At 39.5% G+C, this 16,091-nt stretch overlaps 1 pseudogene; it reads right to left on the reverse strand.

Moving 5' to 3' along the window:
* Positions 1 to 4,289: 4,289 nt before the first annotated feature.
* Positions 4,290 to 4,612, reverse strand: LOC116811438 (SRA stem-loop-interacting RNA-binding protein, mitochondrial-like; annotated as a pseudogene).
* Between the last annotated feature and the right edge of the window lie 11,479 nt (positions 4,613 to 16,091).

Below are 16,091 nucleotides of genomic sequence, written 5' to 3' on the forward strand. Positions count from 1 at the left end.
CAGGGTCTCCTATGAGACTAGAGTAATCCCTGACTTTAACCAAATAGACCCATTGGAACTTATCCCAGGTAGGGTTGTGTTGTCATCCAAGAAGTGAGACATGAATGCAGTAGGAAAAAGGAGAGAGCACCAGGAAGAAAGAATTTGTTAGGGTGACTCAAGCCAGTCCTGGCCAAGGGAGACAAACACTGTGTCCTGCACACAACTCTGCTGCTTCCAAGGTGTACCCAGGAGTTGGGTGGGATGATTAATTCTCTAACCCTTCTCTGGCCTGTAAACAATGGCCAAGCAACTCGGTCAGTCTTTTTGTTGTCATTTCATACTGAAAAAAAGTAACCTTCAGAAACTTTGCTTTCCCAGCTTCCTTGTTACTAATGAGGCTGCACACACCAGTTTCACACCAGAGAGCTATTTCCTTCTCAGAACATGAATCCATTGGTTTCTGCTTTATCAATTAACTTTGTTGGCCAGAATCAGGTCTTCAAGAGAATGAATGACTTTGGGAAAACGGAGTTCCTGAGAGAGCAAAGCTGAGGTGCTGACCTTGTGCAGTCAGGCTTCTGGTTTTCCCCTTTCTCCCTGTCCTTTTTCTTTTCTTGTTTTTAGAGACAGAGTGTCACTCAGTCACCCAGGATGGAGTGCAATGGCACTATCATGGCTCACTGCAGCCTCGACCTCCCAGGCTCAAGCAATCCTCCTGCCTCAGCCTCCCGAGTAGCTGAGACTACAGGCCACAGACACTATACTTGGCTAATTTTCTTTTAATTTTGTGAAAATGAGGTCTCACTATGTTGCCCAGATGGGTCTCCAACTCCAAGCCTCAAGCAATCCTCCTGCCTCAGCCTCTCAAAGTGCTGGGACTACAGTCATGAGCCACTGTGTCCACCATCCCCGTCATTTTTCTTTTGCCTTCTACCATCTCTTTCTACCTTCCCCTTTACCTTACCCTTCTCTCTCCCTTCTGTTTGTCTCTCTCCCCGCCTTCTCCCAATCTCTCTCTTCCCCCTTTTCTCCTCCCTCTTCTTTCCCCTTTTGCTCTTTCCTGTCTCCTTTCTTTTAACTTTCATCTGCTCCTCACTTCCTCCCCCACCCCTTTCCCTTCCTTCTTCTCTTTCTCTCTAATTGCCTTTAGAAATAGTTGCTACAGTCTATGGATGGTCTAAATTTTAAAATGTTTGAGTCTGCAGTTTGTTAATATTTCCCCAGAATCTAGTTTCATTTTCAACCAGAGAATTTTATGTAATTAAACCAAAAATAGAACAGGATATTTCCAAAGAAGCATTAGCTCAAAGCCTGCTGTTCTCACCCTTCCACCCACCCCTCACTCACACACATACTGAGATTCAAGGCACAAATTCACGGTGATATAACCCCAATTCTGCCTGTATCTCTGTTAATTTATTTCTTCTCACAATTCTAGATGAGGCCTCATGGGGGAGCTGCTATCTCACTGTAGATAAACCTATACTGTTTCCAACAAGGACTGACCTTTACAGATTGAAATGAAGAGTGACTTTTGCTACAGAGAAAAAGGTTCTGGGTTGTTATTTTCCTGCAGATGTCTTTATTTTGTTTCCCTCAAGAGCCAACAAATACATTCTAATGAAGTTTAGAGCTTCATTTTACCTTAGCAAAATAAAATCTCAAACTGAAAAATAAGATGTTCAGTGTAGAAAGATTTTACTTGTTGAACACTCAAATCAAAGAAAATTTCTAGTATTTTTTCCTTCCACAGAGAGGTTTCACATGCCACATCCTCAGATAAAAAGTTCATTCTATATTAATTTCTTATAGCAACACCAGATACGTTATCCTAAAAGAATCCAGGATTGGGAAATAAAAATGAATCATGGGCTAACTTGCAAATTAATTTACAAACACAAATCTTGTCAATTTTTAAAATAAAGTTCCAGGGGAGAGTAAATAGAAGGTAATTTGATGTATCTTACTGCTGCAAAAGCTGATTTATCTGGCATTCAATCAACTGGAAATTTCTATGAATCTATACTTTGCTGCAGCTCCAAGACAGTGAGGATTGATGTTCCTATTGACCTAGAGGAACCAAGGATTCTCGGTGACTCCTGAATCATCAACAAAGAAACAGTTTTGCCTAGTAAAGCCTTAGTTCCAAGCAGATATTTCCTGGGATTCTTTTTTTTAAAAATTGATTAACTACAGCATTTTATATGACTCAAGATTATCTAGTATATGTTTCTCATTTGCAATCGAGGAAACTGAAGTCTAGAAAGGGAAAGGGACTTCCCTAGGGTTACCCAGTTGTAGTCCTTTTCCAAATGTGTTCTATGGGATCCTGGTGGGTCCTGAAATACTTTCAGGGCCACCAGTTGGTCAGGGGTATTGATTGGCTATCCCCTGGCTCCATTCTCCTGTTTCAATTACATCATCTGTTTTTATCTGTGTGATAGACTTACTGTTCTGGGAATATTAAGCAAATGTATTTTCTTTCTTTGTAATCTCAGTTTCTTGTCATTCGAAGCTTTCTGAATCAAAAGCCATGCTTGGCCAACACAGATAGTAGGATTTCTTCCATAATAGGTAAAGATTACTCCTTCCATCATTAAGGCTTAGTAATTAGCCTTAGCACCCCAGAAAAAGGAATTGGGTATAACATAAGGGAAGTCCCTACTGGAAAGGAAAAGGAAAGAAGATAAATCTAACCCTTTTTAAGTGGATTCTGTAAAGAGAAAGACATCTGATGGAGAGGAACTAGGTGAGACACATGAGCCCTGACCACCCCCTATAGGCTCAAGTCCTGGAGTTGGAAGGCTGTTACACAGAGAAAGGTGAAAGCAAATAAACGTTCGCTGCTCATTCCCTGTTTAGAGCCCTTGGTCTAGTGGGAAAGTGACAGTAATGAGGAAGGTAATTAGATGGAAACTTGGCTTTTCATGACCTTTACATGGTATGCAGCAGATGCAGAAATTTCCAGATATCTCACATATGGGAAGGCCAAGAGAAGCCCAAGGTAAGGCCAAATAATTGGCTGCAGGTAGGTACTTTAATATTGTGATAAATGGGCTCCAAGAATGAATGTATAAACCCCAAAAGCCAGATGGGACCAGTTTTTTATTTTTATTTTATTTATTTTATTTATTTATTTTTTTTGAGATGGAGTTTTGCTCTGTCGCCCAGGCTGGAGTGCAGTGGCACGATCTCTGCTCACTGCAAGCTCTGCCTCCTGGGTTCATGCCATTCTCCCGCCTCAGCCTCCCGAGTAGCTGGGACCACAGGCACCCACCACCATGCCTGGCTAATTTTTTGTATTTTTAGTAGAGACGGGGTTTCACCATGTTAGCCAGGATGGTCTCGATCTCCTGACCTCGTGATCCACCTGCCTCGGCCTCCCAAAGTGCTGGGATTACAGGCGTGAGCCACCGCGCCCGGCTGGGACCAGTTTTTAGTGATCAACTGTTCCAGGACCAGACCAATGCAGACATTCCTCTGCAGAGACAAAAGAAGAATCAGAAAACATCAGGGAGATCTGAGGTTCAATTTGTCTCCTTCCATTGTGAAATGAACTAAGCCACCCTTTTCAACAGGAAGAGGATCAACGGGATGAGGAAGCAATATGAAAGAATGAACATTTACCTCAAAGAGAATTTAACTGCAGATTGTCTAGTATATGTGTCTCATTTTGCAACCGAGGAAACCGAAGTCCAGAATGGGAAAGAGACTTCTCAAGGGTTACTCAGTTGTGGCCCTTTTCCAGATGTGTTCTATGGAGTCCTGGTGGGCTCTGGATATACTTTCAGGGCCACCAGTGAGAGAGGAGTACTGACTGGCTATCCCTTGGGTCCATTCTCCTGTTTCAACCAAAAAAAGACTGCTTAAACCAGTCTTATTTAAGGGTTTAAAAAAGCCACAGGGCTTTCAGGCTCCCACTGTTTCTTCTTCCTTTGCTCTTTCTTGACTATGTTTAGGGTTAGGTCAACTCAGAGCAACCTGGACACAGGAGGCAATATGATGAGGTGGAAAGCATACTGGAAAGCTAGGAGAGCTAAGCTGAAGTACTTGGTTTTGCAGTTAAGTCCCTGTGACCCTGAGCAAGTTACATCACTTTTCTAGGCTTCAGACTGTGTATTTATAAAATTGGTCTGAGGAGTTCCATGAGATCTCTTTTACATTTGCATTTTGATGTTATAGAAATGCCAACATTTTCTTTGGTGGACTCCAGATCCCCTTCTAAATTCCTCCTCGACTCTAGCAGTTAAGAATAAAGTTTTTTTTTTCTCAGTTATGTTAACTTTATTTAATAGGCTGAAATAGTCTCAAAAATCTTTCTCTTCATCAGATGTTTACAAAACTTTTGGCCTTTGAGCTCCAACCTGGAGCTTTACTCCATCTATAATATGATTTTCCTGTTATAGTGCATTCTGAAGTTCTTCTGAAGAAAACTGAACCCAACCCAAACCTCTGTGAAAGCCAGTCTCCTTGTCAAAAAGTACAACACACTTTTGGATATGGCCAAACTGTGCAAAGCCACCATCAGCTCATTCGACGCTGCAGTCCAAGGAATTTTGCTAACAAAAGCAACCGGCCTACTGATACTTGTATGAAGCACCATGGCATCTTTCCCTGCTAAGGCAGCCATCTTTAGGCTCAAAAGTTCTTTTTTTGTTGTTATTTGAGTTCCTTGTATACTCTGGATATTAGTCTCTTGTTGGATGAAGATTTTGCAAGTATTTTCTGCCATTCAACAGGTTGTCTCTTCACTCTGTTGATTGTTTCCTTTGCTGTGCAGAAGCTTTTTGCCTTAATGTAGTCCCATTTGCCTAATATTTTGTTGCCTGTGCCTTTGGGGTCTTAGCCAAAAAATCATTGCCTAGACCAATGTCCTGGAGTGTTTGCCCTATGTTCTCTTCTAGTAATTTTATAGTTTTGGGTCTTACATTTATGAGGAGAGATAGGGGTCTTGTTTTATTCTTCTGGGTATGGATATCCAGTTTTCCCAGCACCATTTATTGAAGAGACTGTCCTTTCCCCAGTGTATGTTTTTGGAAACTTTGTTGAAAATCAGTTGACTGTAAATACATGGGCTCATTTCTGGGTTCTCTGTTCTGCCCCATTGGTCTGTGCATCTGTTTTTATACTAATGCCATGCTGTTTTGGTTACTATAGCCTTGTAATATATTTTCAAGTCAGGTAGTGTGATGCCTCCAGCTTTGTTCTTTTTGCTTGGAATTGCTTTGGCTGTTAGGGCTCTTTTTGGGTTCCATATATATTTGCAATTCTTTTTTCTATTTCTGTGAAGAATGCCATTGGTATTTTGGTAAAGATCACATTGAATCTGTAGATTGCTTTGGGTAATAGGATCATTTTAATGATGTTTATTATTCCAGTCCATGATCATGGGATGTCTTTTCATTTGTTTGTGTCATCTTCTATTTCTTTCATCAACTTAAGAGGTCTTTAACCTTCTTGGTTAAATTTATTCCTATGTATTTAAATTTTTGTAGCTATTGTAAATGAGATTGTTTTCTTGACTTCTTTTTCAGGATTTTTTAGATAAGACTTCAAAAGTACAGACAAGAAAAGCAAAAATAAACAAATGAGATTACATAAAATTAAAAAGCTTCTGCTCAGCAAAGGAAACAATCAACAGAATGAAAAGACAAGCTACAGAATGGGAGAATATATTTGCAAACTACACATCTGACAAGGGGTTAATACCCAAGATATATAAATACAAGGAACTCAAACAACTAAATAGCAATAATAATAATAATAATCCAATTTAAAATGGGTGCTCCAAATAGACATTTCTCAGAAGAAGACATACAAATGGTCTCTTCATATGCATGTATATGAAAAAAATGCTTAATATTACTAATCATCAGGAGAATACAAACCAAAACTATGAGATATCATCTTACTCCAGTTAAAATCATTATTATAAAAAAGGCAAAAACTAACAGATGTTGGCAAGAATGCGGAGAAAATGGCTCTTTTATTCACTGTTGGTGGAAGTGGAAATTAGTACACAGCCATTATGGAAAACAGTATGAAAATTTCTCAAAAAAACAAAAAACAGAACTACCATACTATCCAGCAATCCTACTACTGTGTATCCAAAGGAAAAGAAATAACTATATCAAAGAGATACATACACCCTCATGTTGATTGCAGCACTATTCACAATAACAAAGATATGGAATCAACCTAAATGTCCGTCAGTGGCTGGAGAAAGACAATGTGGTATATTTACATAATGAAATATTATTTGGCTATAGAAAGAAGGAAAGCATGTCATCTGATGCAACATGGATGGAACTAGAGGTCATTATGTTAAGTAAAATAAGCCAAATACAGAAAGACAAATGTCTTTTTTTTTTTTTAATTTTACTTAAAGTTCCAGGATACATGAGCAGAATATGCAGGTTTGTTACATAGGTATACATGTGCCATGGTGGTTTGCTGCACCTATCAACCTGTTATGTAGGTTTTGAGCCCCACATGCATTAGGTATTTGTCCTAATGCTCTCCCTCCCCCTGCCCCTGACCCCGCAACAGGCCCCAGTGTGTGTTGTTCCCCTTTCTGTGTCCATGTGTTCTCATTGTTCAACTCCCATTTATGAGTGAGAACATGCAGTGTTTGGTTTTCTGTTCTGGTGTTAGTTTGTTGAGGATGATGGTTTCCACCTTCATCAATGTCCCTGCAAAGGACATGAGCTCATTCTTTTTTATGGCTGCCTAGTTCCATAGTGTATATGTACCACATTTTCTTTAACCAGTCAATCAATGATGGGCATTTGGGTTGGTTCCATGTCTTTGCTTTTGTAAATAGTACTGCAATAAACATACATGTGCGTGTGTCTTTATAGTAGAATGATTTATAATCCTTTGGGTATATACCCAGTAATGAGATTGCTGGGTCAAATGGTATTTCTTGTTCTAGATCCTTGAGGAATCGTCACACTGTCTTCCACAATGGTTTAACTAATTTACATTCCCACCAACAGTGTAAAAGTATTCCTATTTCTCCACAGCTTCGCCAGCGTCTATTGTTTCCTGACTTTTTAATAATCACCATTCTGACTGGTGTGAGATGGTATCTCATTGTGATTTTGATTTGCATTTCTCTAATGATCAGTGTTGATGAGGTTTTTTTCATAAGTTTGTTGGCTGCATAAATGAGAAAGACAAATTTCTTATATTCTTACTCATATGTGGTGCCTAAAAAAGTTGATTTCATGGAGGTAGAAAGTAGAACAATAGATACCAGAGGCTGGGAACAGTGAGTGGGTGGGATGGGGGAATGAAAAGTGGTTGGCCAATGGGTACAAACATACAGTTAGATAGAAAGAATAAATTTTAATGTTTGATAGTAGAGTAGCATGACTATAGTTAACAACAATGTATTGTATATTTCAAAATAGCTACAAATGAGGCCTTGATATATACCATACTACATATAACGATAAATGCTTGAGGTGATGGATATCCTAAATACTCTGACTTGTTTATTGCACACTCTATGCATGTAATAAAACATCACATGTACCCCATAAATATATATAAATATTACATATCAATAAAAAGAACAATAAAAAGTAAATAGAATTTTAAAAATAATATAAGTTCAAGAGATACTTAGCCTCATACGGTGACATTCCTTGGTGAGGTCACAATAACTTTAGGTCTGGTTCCTGGCCTTATCAGCTCAGGGCTTGGAATGGGTCAGTGAACACCGAGGAAATCAAGCTATGGGGGCTGACTCAGTTAACCAGATTCACAAGAGACTGATAGAGTTCTCAGTCTTTTCAAGAATTCTAGCTCTTAGGGTCTAGAGGAGGAAGTATAAAAGAAAACAAATACCTGCATGATTTCCCAGCTTCTGCAAAGACTTTATGCATGTCACAGTGCCTTGAGCACAATGGGACTTGGGATGTTAATGTTTTGCACCTAAATCCAAAATATTACTCATATTTTATAATTCGAAGATGTTTGTTCAGGATGTTGTTTTCCTCTTGTTGATGCTCTGCTTATAAGGACCTACAGAATGGAGCTTTAAAGATCAGTCACCTTCGTGATTGACTTGGGCCCTTCTTCTTTACCCAGCATCAATAATCAGTCAAATGCCCAGGATTTTAGAACTTCTGCATATTAGCTAGATAGAAGGTGAACTATCTGGGGGCAAATGAACCACAGATAGTAACCAAATGGCACTAGATAAAGCATGCAGGAGCCCAGGAGATCAAAAAGGAAGAAATAGTAACTAGGTTGTCTTAATCACAGGTTAAGCCTGGAGCCCAAAACAGAAAACGATTTTTTTCCCATAGACTCAACACATCTGAATAGAAAACTATTTTTTTAAGATGAGACCCTAACAGTATAGACCATGATGCAAACACATAATTTAAACTGAGAAATTGAAACTATTCTCTGCCCTTTAGAAAACTATACAAAAGGAAGCAAAGCTTCTAGCAGGAGGTGACTTGGGGAGCGTAAACTCAGAGCAGAGAAAATTTGATGGCCTTCATGGTCAGTGTCAGCAGCTGTGACAGCTGATGACACTAGGAATGAGACGAGAATTATTATTATTATTATTATTAGTTTTTGACGACTAGGGCCCCAATGCTCAGGCAAGGCTACAGACTTGGGACTCATTCCAACTCTCACTTCTTTGGCTTGATTCCAAGCAAGCCTCACCCATCTGTTGCCACATAGTTGCTTCAGATAGTCCAGTCACTGTGCAATTGAGAAAATTATATCTTCATATTAATTACATTCTATTTCCTGGGAAGTATCCTGAGATGTTGATGGGTGCCATGGAAATATCCAAAGCTGTAAGCAAAATGCTTCTTCTTGTGTCTTATATTCTCTATCACAAGCTGGTTTGTACTAGCGTCAACCTCATAGGATTGAGCTTGTCCTCCTGTGGTTCCCTGTGCATATTCCTTTCTACCGACTAACAACAGCTACCAGACAGGTTCTCTTTATTTACTGAATTCTGGAAGAGGACCTCTTATCAAGATGGTGGCATATGTTTGAGATAGAAAATAGTCCAGGGAATCCACTTTGCTCTGTAAATGTAAATAAATATAAGACTCGATTATAAAAGGCAACTCCTAGATAAAGGTTTTTTTGTTTGTTTGTTTGTTTTGTTTTTTGTTTGTTTGTTTTTTGAGATGGAGTCTTGCTCTGTCGCCCAGGCTGCATGACACATGGCAACGATAACATCTTGAACATATTTCTTCACTTTTAAAGCTCCATTTCTTGATCTGATAAATGGAACACATCCACTGATTCATTATAAAAAGCCCATGAGATTATGCATGGTATGTGCCTGACATAAAATAGGTGTTCAATAAGCAATGCACACTTTACCTTTTTCTGTTTCCTTTTGTTAGGAAGCACATATGTCCCAAGTTCAAATGGCTACACACTGCTTTATTAGTTTATCATGGCTGCTGTAACAAATTTCCACAAACTTAGTGGCTAAAAACAATGAAAATTTATTCTCTTATGGTTCTGCACCTGAGTAGTCCAGATTGAGTCTCACTGGGCTGAAGTCAAGGTGTCGGCAGGGCTGGTGCCTTCTAAAGCCTCTAGGAGAGAATTTGTATTCTTACCTTTTCCAGCTTCCAGCAGATGCCTGCATTCTTTGGTTCATGGTTCCTTCCTCACATCACTCAACTTCATGTCTCCTTCTCTGACTCTGACCCTCCTGCCTCCCTCCTTCCCATATAAAGACTGTTGTTATTGGGCTCACTCAAATAATCCAGGATAATCCCCGATTTTAATTTCCTTAACTTAATCACATCTGCTAAGTCCCTTTTGTCACATATCACAACACAGTCACAAATTTTGTGAATTAGAAATTGGACATCTTTTGCAGGGAGGGCATTATTCTGCCAACCACAGATGTTATGGAAAAGATGTAAGTTTGATGAGACCTGCAGTTCAGGTCCACAGTTAAGGGCTGGGAAGAGACAACTCTTCAGCTGAAGCCAAGACGTGTTTTCTCTTGCAGTCCTTGAAAGAATGGGCACATAGCAGGGGCAGTTGGATCAAGACCAATTCATCTCGGGGGCAGGGTGCTGGAGAGAGGACTGGGATGACACATTTCCACTCATATTTTGTTCCAAGATAGTTTTGAAAACACTGAGCGTTTTCAAGAACATTTGCTGAACATCCAGAAGTACCCAAGTGTTTGGCTTTAAAAGAAAGACTGTCACAATCTAGCCCTTGGGGTCTACAAAATTACCTATCAGGGAAATCACAGAACAGAGTAAGATGAGCTAGCATATGTGACCCAGAGGATCACACAGAAACGTAATCCTAGAGTTTTCAGGGTGTACAATAATGGACTCAGTCCTTCTCAACCTGATTGGGTTTGGGCTCTCTGCCAAAGGAGAAATGGATTTGCTTTAATGTACATCCTCACTTTCAGGTTCTGGGGAACACTTTAGACGCCTGCATCAACCTGGTCCAGGGATTAGTATATATCTGCAAAGAGCCCTTTCACCAAAATCATGGCATGAGATAGATTTCTTCTCTTCTAATCTGTATTCCATATATTTATCTTGCCTGTATAAGCAAAATATGAACTTTCATTTTGTTCCTTGGCTTCTGCATGTCTTGTTTTGCCCTAAACAATCCTGGATGTAGGATTCAACTCCTCATCTTGTTCCCCTAAAACATCCACTTCCACAAACATGGTAGTGTGTGGTAAGGATATTACTGAAGATTTCATAGCAAACACGGAAGAGAGGATTCATATCACAAACTCCTTGGTTAACTATGGAAAAATTTCCCACTAATGATTTCTTTCTCTCATAGTATCCCCCATCACCTTGCCATACTGCCTCTGATGATTAGCTGTCTACCTCTCTTTTATCTCACATAGTTCCTGTACCTTCACTAATTCCAAAGGAGCCAAAAGTGTGGTAGCAAGTGCTTTCCCTAGAAGCCAAGCCTGCAATATGGTCAAAGCCTTCAAAGGGAACCCTGAGTAAACTTAACTCCGGCACTGGTCTAATTCTGCCAAGTCGTGCCATTCATCTTTTGTCCTCTGAATTGCTATTTGTTAAATAGAGATTTTGGATATGGTTAAAAAATTAATTTCTCTTGAATTTCTTATCTATTCACATTATTTTTGAGGAAACGTTACTGTGCCTGGGATGAGAGATGTCAGCTAGTTAAGGAAGTTGAAGTGAAGTGAGAGTTTCCAGGACACCATTAACAGTCTTGTGTGGTCCAAGGATTTTCCAGCGCTCGGCTGCAGAGGGAAGCTTCCTTGGTGATCACTGATAAGCAATAACTAGACCATGGACTAATTGAAACCTTCCCTGACTGTCCTATGTTTGAAAGTGGGAAATTAATCTTCCCCATTCTTGGTGCCAGAAAGAAAGAAAAAAAAGGTGAAGGAGTAGTTAGATATGTTAGTTATCAATTCAGGCATAGTCAGAAGATGAGCACTCACAGTTTCTCTCCCATGGAAGCATGGGGTTGGTTTTGGAGTCTGGGAGGCACTGGTCAGAATGTTGGTAGCAGACTGAGAAGACAGTGAAAGTGTAGCCTCTTTGGGTTTCGACCACCTCTATACCTTCTCCCTTGCCAATTAGGAGATCTGAGTGGTGTGTTCAAAGCCAAGGAGCTGTGCAAACCCTGTCACCAAGCTAGATGGGGAGACGCTGACCAGAAGTTGATCATGCCTTGTACAGGCAAGATGACTAAGAAGAAGAATCTAGGTCAAGGACTAGCACACAAATCTCTGTTTCTGACCTCTCCCTGTGTGTGCTCATTTATTTTATTTAAAAATTAAAAACAAATATCTCTCATAGTACTTACATCTAACCAAAAAATTATAGAAATATTAATCATAGTTCTAAGAAAGTGATATGACAATGGCAACTAATAGAATAGAAGGAAGACAATAATATTTTGAACTTCCCTTCTTTCTGGTCCATCCAGAATTCTCCTATCAAGCAGACTTCTCTGGGGTGCTCAATACATTATGGATCTACCAATTCCTTAGAGAAAAATGTTTTTGTTAAAGAGATAGCTATATTTACTTATTTTAAAATAGAAAGCACTATGGCAACTGAAAACATGGTTTGTAATAACCTTGTATCCAGGACGGTTCACATAAAAGGCCCAGGCAATAAGAATGGATTAAAAATGTGGAGAGTGCTATAACGAACTTGAATCTTAATTCATATCCACCTCAACTTTTTGTGAGAGGATCTGATATGGTTTGGCTCTTTGTCCCCATCCAAATCTCATCTCGAATTGTAATCCTCATGTGTTGAGGGAGGGAAGTGATTGGATCATGGGGGCAGTTTCCTTCATGTTGTTCTCGTGATAGTGATTTCTCACAAGATCTGATGGTTTTATAAGGCACGGTTCCCTGCTCTTGCATGCTCTCACACTTGTCTGCTGCCATGTAAGACATGCCTGCTTCCCCTTCCACCATGATTACATGATTGCAAGTTTCCTGAGGCCTCCCCAGCCATGTGGAACTGTGAGTCAATTAAACCTCTTTCTTTTATAAATTACCCAGTCTCGGATATTTCTTTGTAGCCATGTGAAAACCGTCTAATACAGCATCTCTTCAGTGTGAGTTACATTCTTTTACATTTCTTAAAAATGTGAAGTTGGACAAATTCAGAAACTTGGTCAAAACTCAAATTGAGCTGGTGAACAATCATGAACAATTTTCTCTGTAATCTCGTAATAACCCTTTGTGTTTAGACACATCAGGCACAATGTAAACTTTCTACAGAAAAATGTGTGTGCAAATTCCTGGGATTGTGGGCAATAGTGACATTTTAGTAATAGTAACTTGTATTTTGAAAGTCAGTAAAATGTTATTTTAAAAAATCCCATCCTGTCCCTTTTTCAAAGCCTATAATAACTGCATATAAGGGTTACTGAATTACTGTTGGGATTATATTGTTGCAGGAAAATAAGTGCAGTTTATCCTTCCTAAGCATTGATTCCTTTCTTAGAGCCTAGGTTGACGAACTGACTCTTTGGGCCACAGGGGTACAGTATAGTGTATAGATTTTCAGAGTGTGGATGCTGACTGTTGGGAAAGGGGTTCCTCTTTCTATTGATGGTGCTTCCCATCTGGCACTTACAGTGTCTGCTTTCAGGCTCCTGGGAGAGACTGAGCACATGCAGAAGACATTCCAGCTAACCAAGTTTTCATCCCTAAACTATGTTTTTTCCTCACTGAAACCTCATTCACTTCTCTTCCCTGATGAGCTGGAATGGGCAATTTAGAAGGAAAACACACATTTATCTTCTCTATCTTCTTCAGAGCCTGTAGCCAGTCCTGGGAATCCAGCCAGCCCCCTATCATTTTCTCTCTAGGCCCTACCTGGTTCTCTCTTGGCCTTCCGAGATGACGGTACCTCCAGGAATGTTGCGCCCCACCCAAAGTACAGAAACAAAACAGGGGAAAGGATGGTCCACTTCTTCCTTTTCTTTTTTGAGATGGAGCTTCGCTCTTGTTGCCCAGGCTGGAGTGCAATGGTGCAATCTTAGCTCACTGCAACCTCCATCTCTTGGTTTCAAGCAATTCTCCTCCCTCAGCCTCCCAAGTAGCTGGGATTACAGGCATATGCCACCACGCCTGGCTAATTTTTGTATTTAGTAGAGACGGGATTTCACCATGTTGGTCAGGCTGGTCTGAAACTCCTGACCTCAGGTGATCCACCCGCCTTAGCCTCCCAAAGTGCTGGGATTACAGGCGTGGGCCACCGCACCCAGCCCCTTCTAATTTTAAATATTTCTTTGCTTTTGTCTTTTCTGGAAAGGTTCCAGCTAATTGCTCAATGCTGTGATACCTTCTGCTGAAAGGGAGGAGGTGATAGCATGACAGAGTGCCTCCTCCCAGGCTTTATCATTCCCTACTTGTAGGCATTTGATAGCTCCCATGGTGCCCTCTTACTAAAGAAGCTGGGATGTGATTTCCCAGGAGTTCTTCAAATAGCTCCTGGTAATTCTTGCCTTACCATCCTTTGCACAGAGTTTCTGAATTTCCAAGTGGAGAGATTTCCAAGTCTAGGAATTTTAATGTAAGAATTGGTTGGCACTCTATCTCTGGGAAATGAACAGTAGCTTTTCCTTGCACATTTCTCAAAGGGAGTGAAAGTACTTCTAAAAATCTCATCTTTCAATTAATTTTTCCATAATTCTGTTCATCATTAAAAAATAGGGAGTGCTAATTAAAGCATTGAAGATAAACACTCCAGAGAAAATGGAAACATTCAGCTGAGGATCTGCCTTAATTCATATAGAAAAGTCCATATTAGCACAATCGACTGCCTTAACAAGTTGAAGTGAAACTAGTACTATTGGTTCTATAAATCAGTTCCACTCAATGATGGCCAAGGCCTTCCCAAGATATTGAGGAATATTTGCCCATGAGAGCTTATAACTGTACACAAAATTTTCTAATCCCTGTAGCATGGTGTGAAGTTAAGAGTTGAATGGAAAACTAAGCTGGTAGTAGGCCAAAAGGATGTCACTGCAAGGAGTAATTTGGTGGGTCAACCCTTTAGAGTTAGGTCATACGGCAGCAGGCTTTGGGGATGCTATTTGCCAAATAACGTAAGAAAGAGTTTCTTTTAATGTGTGTATACTTAATAAAGGTATTATGGATCTCCTACCCTAATTTCTAGGTCAGGCCATTCAATTTATCCTCCCTAAAGGCTTTTTTGGAGTATCAGTGGAAAAAAATTAGATCAGAGAAACCTCTAGGTAGCACTGCTATTTTGCCATCTGACAATCCTGCATTCTTTTCCAAGGTTTGTACACAATGGTTTTGGCTTCCGGGCCCATAGCAACGTTCTTTCAACATTTTTTTTAATCCTGAGGAAGGCAGTCTTACTGATGTTCTCTTGGGTTTTATATAATTTGAATCAATTTAACATACACCATATTTTTCTTGTGCCATCAAGATTAGTTTAACTTAAGAGAGTTGGGTCCACTCCAGTATTTGTTATACAGACCTAAAAACAGTTATTGAAATGCTTGACAATAAAAATGTATTTTGTGTACTATAAGATTTTCTCAAGGGATATATCTTTCTTGGGGGGCACAAGTCACAAGCGACTATTAGAATTAAATTGATAATTAGTATTAATATTTAACTTCCCATTGAGAATTAGATATTAAGAGCTACGGCAGTTCTTCCTAATTAAGTAAAGAGGTAAACATTCCGAGACTCCAGTAATGTCTGATTGTTGAAAGTACTCTTTATTAATTTGACCTCTTGAGGACTTTTAGCATGTAGCAAATATAGATGTTATGGTTGTTTGCTCTCCAAACAAATAGGTTATACTGAGCTGGAAATCTTTTTGAATTGGTATATCTTGAATGGATCTTTTATTTAATGAGTACCAGGTGAATTTCACATTAAATTTGTTTAGCTTCTGGCAATCCAATGGAAGTAAGTCTTCTGTCCTTCACAGGTAATATTTATGAAAATTCATCAGGTGAAATAATACATAAAAGTATATAAAGAATAACACATTGTCTTTTATTTTATAATTCATAATCATCTTTGCATGCTTTCTGTATATTTCTGGTGGTCCTAGAATAAGTAACAATATATTATATAAATATATAAAATAAAGCACATTAGAAGTATAAGCAAGAGGGAAAAAAGAATTCACAACACAGTCAGATTTTATAGTCATTACATTTCACTGGAAAGCAAAATATCTCTTCTTTGCCTATTACCTTCCACAGGCTCAATGTTGGCATTGGAAAACAAAGTGCTGAGTATGGCACTTCCTGCCTTATTTCCATGATGTATGGGCTAAATCATCAGGGTAGATAATTTGAGTTCATCAGCAATATTGAATTTGTGTTTTAATGTGAACACCTTACTGAGTCCTGGCTTATGAACTTCGCAAATGATGTGTGTCTCTATGTTAGTGTGCTTTGACTTCTGGCCCTTGAAAGCAGACAGCACATACAGTGTCCCACATTCCAAGGCCTCAAGAGATGGAGAGACTGAAGGGCAGAGCACTGCAGGTGGAGGGAACAGCATGGAAAAAGGCATGGGGTTGGGAAAGTATGTTCAGCGAACTACAATGTATCTGTAGCTTGTT

This window comes from Hylobates moloch, unplaced genomic scaffold (genome assembly GCF_009828535.3).
Source record: "Hylobates moloch isolate HMO894 unplaced genomic scaffold, HMol_V3 SCAFFOLD_7, whole genome shotgun sequence".
NCBI lineage: Eukaryota > Metazoa > Chordata > Mammalia > Primates > Hylobatidae > Hylobates > Hylobates moloch.